Here is an 891-nt window from a genome sequence, read left to right on the forward strand (position 1 = left end):
TTTTTAAAATTACAGCGAGATTGAAAAGCGTTATTCACAACTTTCTCCCTTGCGATGGCATTGTCGTCCCCGGGAAAATTTTTACTAAAAATTAGCAAGAAAAATATTACAGTTGGGTTATTAATAAATAACCAGATTTCAATTATTTCGCTATTGGAATGTAAACTTTCAAAGAAAATTATTACATGAAGTTTAGAAGAATGGTTCACACTTATGTCTGAATCTAATTACAATTCAATTATTAATAATTTGCACACCAAATGTAGACGTGTAAAAATAACTGATAACTTTTCATATTCAATCAATGTTAAACATAGTTTAATTACCTTGCATATAAACGAAAATAAATTACATTAGTTTGACAAACATTGACTTCGCCCGTCTCAAGCAAATACAAAATTTGATCTAGTCGACTATGACACTGGCTGTAGTATTAACATACTTACTTACCCTAAATTCAAATATAACAAACTCTACACCCAACGCCTTAGCCCACTAGGCCAAGAGCCAGTGTTGGGAATAGATAACTAATAATTTATCTAGATAAAGATAAAGATGACTGTAATAATATTTATCTAGATACAGATAAAGATAATTATACTAAATTTTATCTAGATAAAGATAAAAATTAGTATATTTTTATCTAGATAAATATGAGATAATTTCATGTTTAATTTTGAAAATATTCAGGATACATACCATAGTCTACAGGTAAAAAAAAATACATAATTAAAAAAAAATGTTTTTCTCGGGTCATTCTCTGCCTTAATAATAAAAAAGCTTACATTTAAAAAATAAAATAATATATTATTGTTTTTTTAAATAAATATTAAAATCATGGTATTATAAAATATATTACTAAACGTGTTTTCTATGTATTAGATGAAAAAT

The sequence above is a fragment of the Acyrthosiphon pisum genome, unplaced genomic scaffold (genome assembly GCF_005508785.2).
Source record: "Acyrthosiphon pisum isolate AL4f unplaced genomic scaffold, pea_aphid_22Mar2018_4r6ur Scaffold_21504;HRSCAF=24140, whole genome shotgun sequence".
Taxonomy (NCBI): Eukaryota; Metazoa; Arthropoda; class Insecta; order Hemiptera; family Aphididae; genus Acyrthosiphon; species Acyrthosiphon pisum.